Source organism: Vombatus ursinus, unplaced genomic scaffold, assembly GCF_900497805.2.
Source record: "Vombatus ursinus unplaced genomic scaffold, bare-nosed wombat genome assembly UNPS02014777.1, whole genome shotgun sequence".
Taxonomy (NCBI): Eukaryota; Metazoa; Chordata; class Mammalia; order Diprotodontia; family Vombatidae; genus Vombatus; species Vombatus ursinus.
Window position 1 is genome coordinate 2,796,357 of NW_020954555.1, and position 18,051 is coordinate 2,814,407.

At 49.6% G+C, this 18,051-nt stretch overlaps 1 protein-coding gene across 5 annotated transcripts in view; it reads right to left on the minus strand.

Annotated features, from left to right (window-relative positions):
- AHDC1 (AT-hook DNA binding motif containing 1) overlaps positions 1-18,051 on the minus strand; it is an 86,687-nt gene that overhangs the window by 50,768 nt on the left and 17,868 nt on the right. For 2 of the 5 annotated variants that reach the window (XM_027864828.1, XM_027864827.1), the window contains exon 1: positions 3,657-3,810. The exons of 2 other annotated variants lie outside the window; for them this stretch is intronic. The gene's annotated coding sequence lies outside the window, so the exon portion shown is untranslated. Of the gene's footprint in view, positions 1-1,435; positions 1,502-3,656; positions 3,811-18,051 lie in introns of those variants that run through there. One more of the 5 variants, XM_027864829.1, reaches the window with a different exon arrangement.

An 18,051-nucleotide genomic window follows, 5' to 3' on the forward strand; every position in this document is an offset into this window, starting at 1 on the left:
CTCTCTCTCTCTCTCTCTCTCTCTCTCTCTCTCTCTCTCTCTCTCCCTCCCTCCCTCCTTCACATACACATGCCTTGACAGTCTCACACGCACACCCGGTCTCCCCCAGTGGTGTCATGGAAAGAACATTAAATTCCAAGTCAGGGGACCTGGAATCGAATCTTAGTTGTTATACTTTATGCCTGCCTAACCTTGGGCTCCATCTCTTTGAGCCTCAGTTGACTCATCTGTAAAAATGAGAGGGGTGGCCTCTAGATGATTTTCAAGGTATCCTATGATTCCTGAGCCAGCCTCACTGTCGTTACTTAGCTCTACCTCCCTAAAGACCTCACAGTCTCTAAAGGGAGGGACCTGGGTGGGTGGGGGTTACTCAAAGGGGGGGGTGTGGTAGGGTGAAGGGTAATACAGTAATGACTGTGACATTGACTACAATAATGACTGTGCTCCATGGCGGGGCACCCGAGCTCGTCTGGCACCTATCTTCCTAGCACTTGGTCTTTAGTGGGATTAGTGCCTCTCAAGGCTCCAGAAGGCACCACCATGGAGCACCCCCTGTAGGCAGAGTTGGGAACCCAAGCTCAGAGAGTCTAGGCTAGAGCAAAGACATAAGTCTTCATTCCTGGGGAACTCCTGATCTGAATGTGAGGAGTTACACAGGAAAGGCTGGGAAAGAGAGACAAACTTTCCTCTCTTATTCCATTCCCAGAACCCCCTCAGAAAAAAATGAAGTCTAGTCAACAAGCATTATTAGTACCTACTTTTTCCCAGGCTCTAAAAAATTCTTCACGGCCCACCTCACAAATACGCCACTTAATGGAGAGGGAGGAGGCCTCAATCACACATCCCACCCCACCCCAAGCCACAGATGAGTTTTCTGAGCTTCAGTTTACTCATCAGTAGAATGGAGATAAGGGGAAAGGAATGGAAGAAGCATTTACATAGCACCTACTATATACCTGCCCATTGTAGTAAATGTTTTGTTTTAGCAAATATTATCTCACTTTATCCTCAACTACCTTAAAGATAAGTGTTATTATTATTATTCCCTTGTTGAGGAAATTGAGTCAAACAGAGGTGCTGCTTCTAAGGTCACACAGCTAGTAAGTGACTGAGACTGGATATGAACTCAGGTCTTCACCGGCTGACTGGTATACATTTGCACTGCCTATTCCACAGGGGTATTGTAAGGAGCAAATGAAATAATGTAAATAAAATGCTTATAAACCCCCAAACACTATATAAATGTCAGCAGCTCTAATTACCATTGTTATTATTAAAGCTGGAAGGAACCTAGTTCAACCCCCTCATTTTACAGATAAGGAAACTGAGGCTCTGCAAAGGTAAGTCACACTGAAAAAAACAATTACTCCCAACACCTTAGGCAACCTAAATGAATAGAACTTTTAACTTCTATCCTTAGCCCTAAATCATCTACCTGAGGTTTATTCAAATAGTTCCAGAGTCTTCTGGGACTGATCAGGGGAGAGATGGTCAGCAGGAACTAAAGATGAAGGGACAGAAAGGTGCATTTGGGGGAGTGTGTCTCAGGGATACAAAGGCCATATACAATCTAGCCAGCAGCTTAAAACACAGTAAACCAGGTGAAGGCCATGGCTCCAGTTCCCCTCAGTTCAGGGACTTGGGGGAGCTGAGGGAGCTGGGGAAGCTATATGTCTCAATCTCCCTCCCTAGAACACAACTGTGAATAGGGGCAGGGTAACACTTAAGACACAGGGAGGGAGAGAGATCTTCTCCTCCTCAGCCACTAACAAAGGGCTAAACATTGAATAAAGAGATAATCAGAGAAATTTAGATTGGACTTTAGCAACCACCTAGTCTGACCCCTAAATGAACAACACCATCGCCCTGCTCTGCTGGAAGTCTTTTAGTGATGGGGAGAGGGGCTAATCTGCACATAGGAAACATGTCAACAATAAATACTTTTTGACTCATTTGCAGACTATCTCTCAAAGAAACTTGTTTCACCTCGAAGGCCCCTCCCAACTCTGACATCCTGTGGTCTATGTGCCTTCCCAACTCTCACTTTCTGTGTTCTAAGGATCCTCTCAGCTCTGCCATTCTGTGTTCTAAGGGCCCTCCCAGCCCCCTGCCATTCTGTGTTCTAAGGGCCCTCCCAGCTCTGCCATTCTGTGTTCTAAGGGCCCTCCCACCTCTGCCATTCTGTGTTCTAAGGGCCCTCTAGCTCTGCCATTCTGTGTTCTAAGGGCCCTCCCAGCCCTGCCATTCTGTGTTCTAAGGCCCCTCCCAGCTCTGCCATTCTGTGTTCTAAGGCCCCTCCCAGCTCTAACATTCTGTGTTCTAAGGGCCCTCCCTGCTCTAACATTCTATGTTCTAAGGGCCCTCCCACCTCTTGACATTCTGTTATAAAAACAGTTCACACTTCTATAATGCTTTAGATTTACAAAGCACTTTCCTCACAACCCTGGGAAGGAGATAGAACAAATATCACTATTCCATTTTACAAATAAAAACATTGAGACCTACAACGGGTAAGTGATTTGTCCAAGGTATGGGTGCAAAACCATTGAACACACATCCTCTGGCTAAATTTCAGGGCTCTTTCAACCATCCTGTGCTTTTTATTTCCAAGGTCTTTCCTACTTAAGTCTAATATTCTGCATTTTACTGTTCCACAGCTGATGTTCTATCCCCAGTGGTTATCTCTCCTCCCCTGGCTTTTCCACTGCTGAATCCCACCCCATCCCAATCCTTCTCTGAAATCAGCTAATCTGTAGAGAATCTGTTCTCAGGACTCTGCTGTTCTCCTTGTCCATTATCCTACACTTAACACACAGAAAAGTTGTAAGACTTGGCATAAAGAGACCCTTTTCTCCCATAGTCCTGGACTGTGAGGGGGCAGATTTCAGAGGGCCCAGTGGGAGCAGGGGGTCAGGGAGGGAAGAACACCTCCAACCTCTGTTCCCTGGCTCAGGTTACTAGGACCCACTCCCCTTCAGGTTCCTCCCTCTACTCCCCCCAGTAACTGGAGAAAAGAGATGCCTTTCTGGGTCGAGGCTGGGGGTGATGTCTCCTAGAGATGATCCCCTCCCTGTCAGAATCGTTGCCCCACCCCCAGCCCTATTTCTTCTCAGGATGGGAGGATGATTGGAGAAGGGCTTAAAAAAAGAAGATTGACAGGATTCAGTGGGGGCCATGGGCAGCAGACGGATCCCTTAGCTATCACTTAGCCAAACTGTCAAGTCAATTTACTGGGTGCCTTAGTCCTCAATTAAGAGGGAGGGGGAAAACGATTGACTCTCGACTCCCTCCATTTCCCTTCACACTTCCTTCTTTTCTCTAGCTCCCCACTTCCCCCAACCCTTTATAACCCCTCCACCTCACTGCAGCCTCATGAGTGCTAATAATAATCATGTGCTCACCCTCCCTCTACTTCTGGGTCCAAGGGGCTTGGTCTCACCCTCTTTCAGTTTTGGGGCAAGGCCTAGGCATGACAGAACTTCTCTCCCCTCACCTACTACCAGTAGAAATAGCCATAGCCTCACTGGTGGAAAAATTAGGGCCCCGGGAACTCCCACCCTTCCCCAAGCCAAAAAGGACACAATTGCTTTGAGCCATCCTAGGTTCCCTGGCACACACTGTGAACTAGGTTGCCCCTTCCCCCCACACACACACACCTGGGGGCTTCAGGTTCCCATGCTGGATAATGGTGTCAGATGTCCCGGGACCGGGAGTCGGAGGGTCTGCAGAATCGGTCCAGAACCATCCCCATAACAGGCCTCAAAGAGGCCCCAGTCCCGGGCCTGAGGAGGATTCTGCTTCCAGGTTTTCTTGCCGCTGCTCTCTGGCTACCTGGCAGACTGGAGCTGCCCCTGATCCTTGCTCTCCCCCCTCCCCACCCCCCCACCTCCGCTCCCCGGGGAGGGCTCCGGAGCATCTGACTGGGGTGGAGGGGAGGGGAGCGGCCTGCACCTGGCCCCCTCTCTTCTCTGCTCAGCCCAGGGCTGGGGTGGGGGGGCAGCATGGAGGAGGAGGGCTGGACACCTGCCAAACCCGAAAAAACCCGAGGCGGGAGGGCGAGACGAGGGCTGGGGCCGGCTCAGTCCTTAGGAACCGCCCCGTCCCCTCAGAACCTCACCCCCGCCACCCCGCACCCGTCTCTAGGGGAACGCCTCCTCTGGGCTGGGCGGCGAGGCCGCGCCTGGGGAGGGGCTGCGCGGAGGAGAAGACTCCGGTGACCCGGAGGGCAGGGATCCGCCCCCCTCCCAAACCTTCTCCGGACTTCTGGGGGAAGGCAGAAAGTAAATTGGATCCAGAGACCGGCCCCGCCCGAAAAGAGCAGTGGCGGCGCCCTTAGCCCAGGCCGGGTTCGCGCGCCCCCCTCTCCCCCCCCCCGCCGCCCTTAGCCCATCCCAGCAGCTTCCCCCTCCCACCTCACCCCGCCCCCTTGCGCCCCTTATCCTGTCTGCCTAGTTCTGGCCTTAGTCAAACCCTTACTCCTGCCCATCTTCTGCCCTCCTGTTCCTGTCTCTATCTTGTTCTCTGCCCTTCTGCCCTACACTGTCCTCCCTACCTTTGGGGCTACCCCCCACAACTCTTTTCTGCCCCCTCCTGTCCCTCCCCCTTTCCTCTGGCCTCTGTGCCCCTCCCGCCACTGTTTTGCCCCCTTTTCCTTCCTCTTTTTCTCTGCCCCCTTACCCCCCTGTCCCCCTTCTGCCCCCATGCCCCTCCCCTCCGGTCGCCCCCTCTCTCCTGCAGTACTCCCCCCGCCCCGCCCCGGCCGCCTGCTCCCCGGGCCGCTCGCTCCAGCTGCAGGAAATTCCTAATGTTCTCCATCATCCAGGCTGCTCCCAGCGCCGGCCCCTGCCAAGTCTCCCCTAAAGGAGAGCCACATGCCGGGCGCTATGGCCCGCCCCGCCCCCTCCCCTGGACGCGCAGCCCTGCCTTGGGGGGGCGGAGTGCTGAGGGGCTGACTGGAAGCGGAGGGGGCCTGACGCCCAGTTTCCGGATCCCTGGACCTCTCCTCGCCCCCCCCTCCCCCGCCCAACCTGAGATCGCCCCCCCCCGTTTTTATTTTAATTTGCTTCTGCCGGGGGCCCAACGCGTTATTTTAGGAGGCCGAAGATCCGAGCAGACTTGGGGTTTTCGGCTTTTTCCCGGCTGGGAGTCAGCATCCCCCGACCCGGGACTGCCCGCTGTGTTGTGGTCACGTGGGGCTACGGGGGAGGGGCCCGCCTGGTTCTGGGTCCAGCCCTCCGGTACTAGTAGGAGGGAGGGTTGGTAGGAGGGAAAAACTTCGCAATGGGAGGCCACGGACCTGGGTTCCAGTTCTGACTCTGCCACTTCACTGTGTGGTTTGGGGTAGCCTATCTGGGCCTCAGTTTCCTCCTCTGTCAAACGTGTGTGTGTGGAGACTTACAACTCTATAGGGCCACAAGACAAAATACTTCAAAATACAAGGAGCCTTAGGCTTAAACGTTTAAGGGTAAATAATAGGGCTAGGCTTCCAGGTGGCAGTCACCATCCCAAGGTGCCCTCTACCCCCACCACTGGGGACAGAACTTTAGGGTGCAATCTTTTTCTGGGGACCAGGGGAAGACATTAAACCTACCCTCCCTCCACCCAAGGTGCTGACCCCCTCCTTCGGGAAGCTCTCAAGAACGCTGTATTCTTCTTCCACTCATAAAATAGGTCTCTCCCCCTAGCACAGCAGAGCTCAATTTTTACTTCCAGAGAACTTTGTGCCCCATCCCAGAAAGAGGGGGAGCAAAGAAGCAGTGACCCCACTGGAGTCAGAGTAGGGGTCTTGGTATCAGACTTGGGAGCCAAGGCTGAAGGCTGGGAACAGGCCCAGCTCTGCCCTTGGCCTCGGGAGGAGGGGGAGGGCTAACCCCCAGCTTGGCCACCGCACCCCTACCCAAGCACAGTGTTTTATTTCTGTCTCCCCTGCCCCCCGTTTCCACAGAAACCAGGCCAGGAAGGCTGGCAGCAGCTGGGGGGGGGGGTTGAGACTCCCCCCCTCTCCCTGGAGGGTCCAGCTGCTGCCTGCCTGGTAGTGGCGCAGCCAGAAGTTGTCAGGAAGCAATTGGATGGGATGGGAGGAGGAGGGAGGAAGTACAGCCTGGGGTGCCTGGGGAGAGGTCTAAGGGAGCCTGAATGATGGCCCTGCCTCTGGTTGCAAAAGCATTACAAAGGGGAACCCTAAATTCATCTGGTCTAGTCCAGGTGACCTCCCCCTGACTAAGATGCACCAAAAAGAGCTGCCTGTGCCCCCCCCTTCCAGACATAAGTAGCTAACATTACCTGGGGTAAGTGGGCAACTATTCATAGGCAAAATCCAGAGCACATACTCTAGAACCTCTAAAATTCTCTTCCAGCCTGATTCTAGACCAAAAGGGTTGACCAGGTCCAGACCACTGTCTATCATTGCTCAGGTGCCCCCACCACACCATGGCCAAGCTGGTTGAGATCACATGACCTCCTGCTCTCATTTCAGACCACACTTTAGGTGAGGGGAGTTCTTGCAAAATCCCACCACCCCCAACCACTCCTACCTAGGTTTCCAGGGCCTCCTGAGGAACCTCATTCCATGCCCCCTTTCCCCATCCCCCACAGGAATGAAAGGGACAAGCCAGGGTGGGAGTTTCCTGTCAGCTCCTGTCCCAGAACAGAAGCCTGAGCCAGAAGCCTTGAGGCCCAGTTCAGTCTCCTAGGAAAAGCAAGTTCCCCCCTTCCCTACCCCCACCCAAGAGCCCAAGGGAAGGTGAGCAGATACCAGAGGCAGGGACTCGCTGGCTGAGTCACTGGAGACAGACAAGGGGTCAGGGTAAGCTCAGTCCCCACCTCCCCTCCCCCCAACATAACTCAGGCCAAGAAGATTAAGAGTAGAAGGGTGTCTCTCCCTCCCCCTACCAGCCTCCCCCCATCACTGACCTCCAAGAACAAGGACAGTGGAAGGGAAGGGGAGCCAGAGAGATCATGTGGAACAGAGAGTCCTTTAGGGGGCCAAGGCCCCCAAGACAGGAAGTGCTGAGTGAGATATTTCTTTGACAACAGCTCTGACCTCTCTCCCAAGCTCTCATCCCAAGTTTCTAACCACTCCCTCCTCGCTACCATGTCCACTTGGATTTTTCAGCATCATCTCCAACATGCCCCCAAAAGAGAAAGATCATTTTCTGATAAACAACTTAGCTCAGCTCACCTTCTCAGTCTCCCCATCTCTCCAAGGCAAGAGCATTCTGCCCAAAACACCCAGTCACAGTGGCTGCATCCATTCAATCAATCTCCAGGGCCAGTTCCTTCTACCTCAGCATTCTTTTTGACCTCTACTCCCTTCTCTCAATTGCCATAGCTCCTGTCCTAGTCCAGACCTAGACTGTTCTAACAGTCTTGCCCTGCTCTGAACCATCCTGACCCTATGGACAGTCATTTCTCCTGCTCCCAGGACATCACACTTTCAATGGTTCCCTACTGCTTAATGAATCAAGTAAGCTTCTCAGGCTGGTCCCACCCTACCTGTCTAACCTTCTTACCCTCTGCTCTCATACCAAGTACTAATGACCAGTCGAGTGCCAGTACATGCCATTATTAGGAAATGTACTTTCTCACTCCTTAGAGCCCACCATCTACTACCTTTCATCTCTGTCCCGATCAACTGGTGGCCCCATTATTGTGCCCAAATAAAGAGTCTCTCTCTGCCTCTAACAGTGCCCTGTGGGGAATAAAGCCCTGGATGGAATCCAAAGAGTGGAATTTTGGTCCTAACTCTGCCATTTACTAGCTGTATGCTGGTCAATTGCCCTTCCTGGGCCTCAGTTTCTTCATCTGTAAAAGGGTACAAAGGAAATAAGCATTTCTTAAATACCTACTATATGCTAAGCACTTTCCAAATTGTATCTCATTCTAATTTAATCAAGTTCATCCCACTAAATGATCCCTTTTACAGCTCACCTTGTGGGGTTGAGCCTTTCAAAAACTATAACACCATAGAGAGAAAAGATAAAATATTATCAAGGTTGGCCCCTCTCATGACCTATTCTCACAAAGCTCAGGATCTGACCATATCCTCTGTGTCTGGTGCTCTCTCTCTAGCTACAGGCTCTTTGATTGGATTCATGGTCAATCAATCAATCAATCAAAAAACAACCATTTATTAAACACCTCTTACGTACTGGTACCACTGATATAAACACCAAATTAATCCAGTTTCTGTCCTCAATCAGTTTTTATTCTGCTGGTCTCTACCACATAATCTCTCAGTGGACCTCTGCTGCCCACTTCCACAATGCCTCCTGCTTAGGCAGCCAGCCTGCCTCAACTAATCTGTACTCAGGTCATGATTTTGTCTGGGCTCTAAGAGAATCAAAAAATTTAGAGCCAAAAGGGATCTTAGAGATTATCTAGCCTAGCCCTCTCACTTTACAGATGAAGGAAGGGAGAGAGAGCTGCTGGGATCTGGGAAGCAGCATGGTACAATGGGGAGAGTTCAAGACTTGGAGGGAAGGGATGTAGGTTCCAATCCCAGGTCTGCTACTTACTACCTGTGTGACTTTGGGCAGGTCCCTTAACCTTTCTGGGCCTTACTTTCCTCATCTGTAAAAGAAGGGAGTTGGAATACATGATCTCAAAGGGCCTTGCCTGCTCTAAATCTCAGCTATGACTTAATATCTTAATAATGTTATGACTTAATATCTGGGGCTCTTGCGATTAGACCATGCTGTATCAGGCCTCTGGACACTGCCACCCTCTGCCCCAAGTGGGGCAGATTTTTGAGGCTGTCTGATTGAATGTTGAAGCTTCCTACCCTCGGACCTCTGTCCCTGCCTGATCTTTAGAGACATCAACCCCCTCCTTAGCTCCTCAATATCTGCCAAACCCCAGTGGGCTGTAGTGTGGCCCGGCCCGGCCCATCAGCATCCTCTAGCTAGCCCAGCCATTCTGCTAGCATCCAGCAGTGTGAGAAAGCCCACAGGCACCTCAGAATGAGGTTTTTAAACACTGGCCCCCTCCCTTCCCACTTCATCTATTCTCTATCTATTCATTAAGCACGTAATATGAACAAGGCACTGTGCTAGGCACTGAGCATACTAAGTCAAAAAACAATTTCTGCCCTCAAGGAGCTTACCATCTACTGGAGAAGTGACAGAATGTGTATACAGATAAATGTAGAGTACACACAGAGAGAGAAGCAGTGTGGTCAAATGGACAGAGGGCTAGTACTGAAGTTAGGGGAGACCTGGGTTCAAATCGCACCTCTGATAGGATCTCTTTGGGCAAGCCATTTAATCTCTCATTACCCCAGATAATCAACACCACCCATTATAGATGTGAGTTCATTTTTGGCTTTGTACCGCCAGCACTAGTCATAGTGCCTGGAACACAGTAGGTGTCTAATAAATGCTTACTGGCTGACTGAACTGTCAACATGCATTGAGTTTCTCTGGGGGACTTCCTTGCACTGATGAAATCACAAGTTTGCAGCAAAAAACAAAATAACCAAGTAATAAAAAGAGAGAGACAGAGAGAGACAGATAGACAGACAGCACTGCCTCCAGGAAGTCTTCTCTGATCACTCCAGCCTTTAATGCTATCTGCCCTCTTCTGAACTCCTACATAATCTAGCAGTTCCTCCTACAGGACTCTAAATATTCATATGGATGTCCAGTCTTATTCAACATCTCACATCTGTCCCTTCCTCTCCACAACCATGGCTCACTCTCACACTTCTCACTTGACATGCAGCCTACTGTCTTGTCTTCCTGTTTCCTGTCTCTCCTCGTCCCCTCATTTGACCTACACAAATTGTCCATAGACTCTCCCTAAATCCCAGGTCTGCTCACATTGATCCTCTGCTCAAAAGCCTTCTATGGATGCCCTACATTGACAAGGTAAGTCCAAACTATGGATAAAATGAGCTATTATTTGTAAAAAAAAAAAAGTGCTTAGCACAATGCCTGGCACACAGTAGGTACTCCATAAATATTTATTCCCATCTCTTCCCTGGCTTTCAAGACCCTCTCTACAACCTGGCCCCAATTTACTTTTTCCAGACATTTCACACTGTGACATACCAGTCAGACGGATAATAACAATTCACATTTTCCTGGCACCTGACGGTTTACAAAACTATAAATTGTTCTATTCCAATTTTACAGATGAAGAAACTGAGGCTCAGACAAGATAAGTGACTTGTTTTTAGTTACTCAGCTAGTAAATGTTGGAGGGAGTCTATGAAGCCAGATCTGCTGTACTCTTTTCATTAAACTTACTGCCTTTCTAATCTCAGCCCGGGCTACTCATCACTCATACCCTCAACCAGGTCTTCTTAACCTCTTTTGTGTCATGGGCCCCTTTGGCAGTGTGAGAAAGCCCACAGGCACCTCAGAATGAGGTTTTTAAATAACTGGAGGAAATGCTAAATTTCAGAGGTTAGTGAAAATTAAGCTGTAATTTTTCCCCCATCCAAGGAATCTATCAATGGACGCCAGGTTAAGAAATCCTGCCCTAAATTTTCCAGGCTCATTTATGCCACTCTGCCTTTGGTCAGTCACCCTCACTAGAATGCCATCCCAAAGAACCAAGTCAATCCTATCCATCCTTCAAGTACCATCTTCTCCAGGAAGCCTTCCCTGATGGAAATCCTCAGAAGTGTTGGGGCTCTTCCCCATCCTCATACTAGAAGGTAGAGAGTGCTTTAGAGTTTATGAAGCAATTTTGGAGAATGGGCTCAATAAATAGAGGTCTCGAAGCATACAGTCTCAGTCAATTATTTGGTACTGACTATACTGACCCCCGATTAGGCCTGGGACACTAAAGTAACAAGCTTTCAAAAGGATTAATTAATCGGTAGGGGGAAAAGTCTGTAGATAGTCACTGAAAAGTGACAGGTATGGTATTTTATATGTCAGATTTGGGGAAGAGTTACTTTCTAAATATCTTCTGTTTGTTTTTAAAGTTACTTGTTTCCCCTCTGGTAGAATGTAAGCTTCTAGAGGGCAGAAGCTATTTTGCTTTTGTTTTTATATCTCCAGCACCTAGCACCTAGCAAGCATTTAATGGATCAATCAGTGAGCATTTATTAATGCCTCCTACATGCCAGGCACTGTGCTGGGCACTAGGAATATCAAGACAGAGGTGAACCTGCTCCTGTTTTTAAGGCGTTTACAATGTAGCCAGGGGAGATAACATGAACATCCGGATACAACATAGCTACAAGGGAAGGAAGGCCAGAGATTCCAGGAGGTGGAGGTAAGGAGAGAATGCATTCCAGGCATGAGAGTGCACAGTGAGTGCAAAGTCAAAGACATGGGAGATGGAGAGCTATGAGGAGGCACAGGAAGAAGGCCAGTTGGGCTGAACTACCATTGGTGTGATGGGTGGTCAACATGCAATCAGGCTGGAAAAGGAGGCTGGGGTCAGGTGGTGAAGGGCTTTAAAAGCTAAACAGAGAACTTGTATGTGTGATTCTTGAAGTAATAGGGAGCCACTGGAATTTATTAAGGAGAGTGTCGTGGTCAGATCTGCCCTTTAGGAAAATCACCTTGGCAACGGAGTGGAGGATGGATAGGAGTAGGGAGAGACTTGAAGCAAGGAGACCAATTAGGGGACTATTTGCTATAGCCCAGGTGAGAGGTGAGAGGGGTAAATGCCATCTGAATGAATGGGGAGCCTTTATTCAGACAAATAGAGTCAGCCAATGAGGCTTATGCTAGCTCTTGCCTTCTTTACCAGTTCACCTGTTTTGGTCTGATCTCCCTTCCCACCTGGACTGCGGGAGCTAGATCAGGAGAGGCATGGGGCTGCTGTCTCATACTTCCTCTGTATCCCCTCTATCCTCCCTCCCCATACCTCAGTCCCAGCATGGGGCCTGCCCACAGAATAGGCTCTCAAAAGGCTTGTTTGTTAACTGATTGATTCTCTAACTCCCTCCAAAACCCCAGGACCAGTCCAGCACCCTAAGCTCAGTCAGTCTCAAGGCAGGCATTGACCTGTTTCCCTCCTCAGACCAGGGATTCTCTGAGGACAAGGACTGTCTCTTTCATACCTGGCAGATCTCCAAGGGCAGGGGCCATGCCTCCCACTCCAGACCAGGGATCCCTGATGGTGGGAGCCCTGTCTCCTCCTGCCTATGGCTCCTGCCTGGCGAGACTCTGCCTGATTCTTACCCACAAGCCCTGAGTCCGGCCTCCTCTGGACCCCTTACAGGCCTCAGTCTGGTTCTCAGTGCACTCCCGGGCCCAGACGGACACACTGACGGAGACAAAGGATGCCCAGATAGCCAAATATAGGTGGTGGCCTGGGCAAATGCAGGCATGTGCAGCAGGCAGGGAAGAGGCTTTAACACATGGGAGGGGGAGGGCAGTGTGTTGGTCACCATGCCTTCTCCCAGTCCCTTCTCTCCCCTCATTCCTCCTTCTCTCCAACCCACATCCTCCTCCCCCTCCCCACAGAAACAGAGGCCCCCACTTCCTGGCCCCCACTGTCCTCTGACCTATTCCTCTCCTCCTCCCATCTCCAAGCCACTTCCCCTCTGCTCCTTCCAGACTGTTAACCCTTTCTGGATCATAGTCATCTGATTTAAAGCTGGAAGAGACCTGAAATCACATTTGGGGGGTTGAATTATGTGGGAAGATTAAAGCTTGGTATGTTCTCCCTTTATTTCCTGCCCCCCCAATTCACAAGCTCCCATTTCTGCCCCAGCCAAGCCCTTCCAGTGGTCAAAGTATGTACTGGGCATGATAATAATAGTAAGAGCTTCAATTTATAGAGCAGTTGATAATCACAAAGCTGTTTACATCTATCATTTTATTTGATCCTAACAAGCATTGTGAGGATTCTTCCCCATTTTACAGATGTGGGAACTGAGGCTGAGGTTGCATAGCCAAGTGAGTGCCACAGCTAAAAATGGACCCCAGGTGCTCTGATTTCCAGTTCAGTATTCTTGACAAACTGCCTCATACTCTGGATACTCCCTTCCCCATTGCCATGGTAACTGGCACTCTTCAGAATGGTGCTAGGGCAGGAAGCAGATTAAGGTGATGGGATGGAAACCCAAGTTCAGGGGATATAAGGGAAGGGGGCACAGGACAAAAGCCATTCACAGTCTGGTTCTAATCTATCCTTCCAGGCTGATTTCCCATTACTACTCCTTACCCTGCTCTGTCCCAGTCAAACTAGTCTACTTGTTCCCCAGCATACATACAACATTCCATTTCCTGTCCCCATGCTTTTGCATAGGCTGAGCCCCCTTCCTGGAAAGCCCTTCATCTTTATCATCACTTGGAACACTTAGTAACCATCGAGGCTCATCACACACACACACACAAAGCTGTTGTACTAATTTTATATTTACTTGTCTGTTTACCTGTTGTTCATCCCCAAGAAAAATGTAAATTCCTTGAGAGCAGGGACTCTTTAGGGTTTTTTTTTCCTTTGTATCCCCCACACCTAGCACAGTACCTGGTACTTAATACATGTTTGATAAATTGAATCAAATTCTGAGGTTGGGGAAGCTAGAGGATGCCACTGAAGATGGTACGGAAGATCAAGAGACCTAACTATGGGAAGGGGCACAGTGTGGGTATGGGAAGGGTAGCCAAGCCCATCTCCCCCAGCCTAGCAGTCAGCACCCCTAAGTCTCCCACCCCCCAAGAAAGGAAGACAGAAGAGAAACAGCAAGATGCTCGGAAGGCGATTACCCACCGTTAATTAATTAAAATAAACAGCAAATTAAATACAGCAAAATTAAAATAGCACAGGAAATTAATTCCCAACCAGCCCCACCTCACAGGTGAGCTATTTCAAGGACTAATTGGAAACTATAGGATCCAGAGGCAGCCCCCGGAAATGTCCCACCTGCCAATCCTAACCACCCCCGCTTCAGCTTCTGACTCTTTAATAGTCTTTTGGGGAACAATGGCCCTCACCTCAAATCCCTAACCAGGCCCACACAGGTCACCCATGCTTGGCTAGTCTCCTAGGCCCAGTCCCCCCCACCCCCCCACCCCCAGCCCCTACAGCAGACACTTGGCTCTTCTCCTCCAGGAACATCTGAACAACTTCAGGGAAATCCTTAGGGAATGGGCTAGGAGTGAATGTATATACCACAGATGGGCCTCCAGGAAACTCTGGGTTTCTGCCTCTGGGTTCCCCACCCCCATCAAGCTGTTGTTATCCAATCCTTTTCCCTAACTGGGGAGGGGTGGGGCAAGGGTAGAACCTTGGAGTCCAAGGCAGCTCCAAAGGTGGGGCTTGTTTCTGTCTCCATATACCCCTCACCCCCAAACACACACAAATGTCATCGAATGTCAGAGTTGGGAGGGACCTTAGAAAGCTAGAAAATTAGGGGGGGATTTGTGATCGTGATGACTTTTGAAGTCACTTCTATCTTGCTCCTGAGAGTCTGTGAATATAGAGTGCCAATCCTAGAAGAGACTTTGGAGACCCATTCAGTAAACTCCCTCATTTTCCAGAGGAGGAAATGAAGAGGTTCAGTGACTTTTCTAAGGTCACCCAGCTAGTTAAATGATAAAGCCCAGAACACCCAGGGAAGTGAGGAACTGTATCATGTCTGCTTCTACCTACTGGAAGAACAGCTTGACCCAAATCCCTGCTTTGAGGAAGGAAGGCAGAGGAGAGAGGAGAGAGAGAATGAAGAATACAGGCAGGAAGGGATGGCATTTGTGAAGTCACAAGGGCTCAGACTAAATCCCCTCCTCATCACCTCCCCTCTTAGGCCACTTTCTTACACTAACCAGTGACCTAAGCCTACCCACCTCCTGTTGAATTTGGTCAGGTCCAGCACCTGGGGCAAAGCCCAGAACCCCCCCCCCCCCATCCAGCATAGCAGGGACAAAAAGGAAGGTGAGGAATGAGGCTGGGGATCTCTACTTCCCCTATCCCTACATTTTGCAGGAAGATCCCACAGAACCTCCTCTCTTTGCATATTAGGTGAATAGATTTATCAGCCTATCCATCCATCCCTCCATCTCTCCATTCACCCATCCTTTCGAAGAATATAGAACTATCCAATAACAGTACTTTGAGGGAAGAGACTCAAGGAAATCTAAGTTAGCTCAAAGTAATTATGAGGAAAGTGTCTCACAAACCTTAAAAAACTAGAGAAGTGTGATTTATTATAATTGGAGGCAAAAGCTGAAAGGGACTTTAGAACAGTTAGATTCACCAAGCATTTATTAAGCACCTACTAAGCGCAAGTCACTGTGCTTGGAATAGAAAGACAAAATGTGAAACAGTCCCTACCTTCAAGGAGCTTCTATTCTTCTAGAATGTAATCTAACAAGAATGGAAGAGATGTTAGCGACCAGTTAGCCCAATGCCATCATTTTCAAGATGAGACCAAAGCCCAGAAATGTTAACTAATAGCTAGTATTTATACAGTGCTTTAAGATTTGCAAAGAGCTTTACAAATAGTCTATCATTTGATCCTCACAACAACCTTGGGAGGTAGGTGTTATTATTGTTCCCATTTTACAGATGAGGAAACTGAGGCAGACAAAGGCTAAATGAATATACAGTCTGAGGCTGGATTTGAATTCAGGCCTTCCGGATTCCAGCTACTGCTCTCACGGTTGGGTCTGGAACTCAAGCTTCCTGACTCCTGTTCCATTTCCAGTACACCATACAAATATCTGGTTTGTGCTCAGCCCTGTGCTAGACCCTGTGGGAGAAGGTGAGGCCAGGTCAGTCCCTACCATTGAGGAGTTCACAGTCTGATTTGGGACACAGGGTATTAAAAGTGTCAGACTCAGTGGCTAGTTGGCCAAAGGCTTACGATAGGTCAACACTTAATGCTACATATATATTCAGGGCCCACAAGGGAGTATAGAGTTCAGGTGGGAAGATCAGGGGAAGGAAAAAAGTTGCAGAGAGAATTTGATAAAAGGAAGAAAAAACTTCCTAATGGTTGGAGCCATCCAAAAGTGGAATGAGCTGTCACTGAGGGGAATGAGTTCTCTATTGCTGGAGGTCCTCAAACAGAGGCTTGGAAGACCTTTGGAGAGGCAGCACAGGGTGATGGAAAGAGAACTGAAAGTAAAGAGAGACCTGGGTTCAAATTCTACCCTTGTCACTAGCTTCGTGTGTAAAACGTGGATAGCAATTCCTGGAATATCCACCTCACAGGATTATTGTGAGGACTGAATGAAATAACGGATGGGCAGTGTTTCTGAAACCTTGATGTGGCAAGTAAGGGTCCCTCTTGTTTTTGCCAGGGGCATCATGAAGGAGATTCCTGCTCAGGTTGGGGTTGGGACAAATGACCTCTTAGGTTCTTCCAGGCTTGAGAGTAGGCTATGGGAGGGAAGACTTCCTAAAAAAGCAAGGACCTGACTTGGGTTTTGAAGGATAGACAGGATTTGGAGATGAAAGAAGAAAGGATAAAAGAACATACAAGGAAAAGTTGGAAACTGAGGGATGCATTTAGGAGACTGGGGACTGGTAGGGAGGGCAGTAGTGGGATATTTGCCTGGAGGGGTTAGCTGGAATCAGACTATGGTGGTCCTTGAATGTGAGGTTAGGGAGAGACTGGACTCCAGCATGGCACACAGTAGGAGCTTAATAAATATCTATTGCTAGACTATCTGTTGAATTTCTCATATAGGTAATGGAAAATTTGAGAAAGGAAGTGACTGGTCAGAACTGTGCTTTAGGAAGAATAAGTTGGCAGCCTTAGGAGGATGAACTGGGGCAGGGAGTGGAGGCAGGGATACTGACATGAGACTGAACTGAGGCTTTTCTGGTGTCGCAGGTCTGTGGTGACATGGCACTGCTCTCTGCCCCAACCCCGGAAAGGTACAGATTCTTCAGAGATTTTCCCCCAATTCTCTCTGCTTTCCTTGCTCTTCTCCCCTCTACAGTCCCTTCTGTTGGGACACAAGGCATCCACAGCCCTGTTCTCTACCTCGGCCAAACACCACTAGGGTTCCGATTGGAGCACACCTCTCTGCCCACTTCCCCAGGGATAGGCAAACTGGTGTGACTGAGAGTCCAGACTGGGGGAGGAAGGTGATTCATAGGCAGGTAACTGGATCAGCTTTGATTCAGAGTTATAAGTGTGTCCTTCCTCGGACAATTAGGAAGTTCCTTCCCCTCCACTGTAGGAGGGAGGCCCAGTGACGATGGAAGGGAGGAGCCTGAAAGGGGTAGCTGGGTGAAGGGTATCCCGGTGGGGAATACTCCACAGGAAAGGGCCAAGGGAAATGTGGGGAGATACTCCAAACTCCTCCTACATGCTAGGGTATGTGCCCAACCACATATGTATATACGAGCAAGTGGGAGTGTGCACGAGAGAGAGGCTGTGTTTAAAAAAGGGTATGGGGTTGTGAGAGAGAGAGGAAGAAAAAGGAAGAGAGAGATGGGGAGAGAAGGGGGCAAGGAAGGTTAGAGGGAGAGAGACAGAGGGAGAGAAAAAGAGAGAAACAGGGAGGGAGAGAGAGAGGGAAGAGAGAGAAAGACAGAGGAAAGAGAATATGTGGGAAGAGGGCCTTGGTATCTAGGTGTCTGTGTGTGTGTGGACAGAGAAGGGGAGGAGAAAAGGGTCAGGGCTGAGCTGAGAGTATGACTACAAGGCCTCAGGAAGGGGCTGACTGCCAGGTGTGGCTCGCCCTGGACTAGGGTTTTGAGGACATGGGTGAAGATTCTTCCTTCTGGGCTCTGCCTGGCACCAGATCCCTGGTTAGGTTAGGTTGGGAGAAGGCCTCACCCTAGGAGCTGGGATGATCTGCTCCAGACCCGGACTGGGGGGACTCTGTCTCTGTGTCTCTGTGTGTATGTGCTTGGGTGTCTTTGTCTAAGTCTGTGAGTGTGTGTGTGTGTGTGTGTGTGTGTGTGTGTGTGTGTGTGTGCTCGAGGTTTTGTCACAGACTGGTGAGCAAGTTAATCTCAGACTCCCTGACACGTGGAATAAAATCACGCTCCCGTAATGGAATCATTCGTCTTCCTGTCCAAGGAGAGAGAACAAACTGCTAGCCAGGAGCCAGGGCCACCAGAAGGAGGTCCTCCAGCCAGCAACAAGGCCCAGGAAGAGATGGCTAAGGCCCCACCCTCTCTGGC